This window comes from Cynara cardunculus (assembly GCF_001531365.2).
Source record: "Cynara cardunculus var. scolymus isolate 2C chromosome LG 9, CcrdV1, whole genome shotgun sequence".
NCBI lineage: Eukaryota > Viridiplantae > Streptophyta > Magnoliopsida > Asterales > Asteraceae > Cynara > Cynara cardunculus.
Genome location: NC_037536.1, coordinates 17,949,938 through 17,950,407, shown reverse-complemented (window position 1 = coordinate 17,950,407; position 470 = coordinate 17,949,938).

The window sequence follows — 470 nt, the reverse complement described above, 5'->3', positions numbered from 1 at the left end:
GTAAGTACTTTTTTGTTATATTTGTTTAATTTTATAGATCTAAATACTTTTTTGTTCAAAAAATGTTTAGAGACTTAATCTTTCAAAATATGAATGTTTATTGGGTTTTTTTCCCCATTTTTTCACTATTTTACCACGTTAACTAGTTGTACAAGTCATAAGAATGTATCCAACATGTTTTAGAAAAGTCCAAGAAGTTATTTAACATGTTTTGGATTGTCCAATGACTTATTTGTTCCAAAAAATTGTCCAATGAGTTATTTAACATGTTTTAAATTGTCCAAGGATTTATTTGTTCCAAAAAATTGTCCAAGAAGTTATTTAACATGTTTTGGAATGTCCAAGAACTTATTTGTTTCAAAAAATTGTCCAAAGACTTACTCATTCCAAACACTAAAGTCCATTGGGTTTGGTTTCGCCACCACATCATGCCTCATGTGGTTTAAAAAACTTCTATTTATAGCACTTTT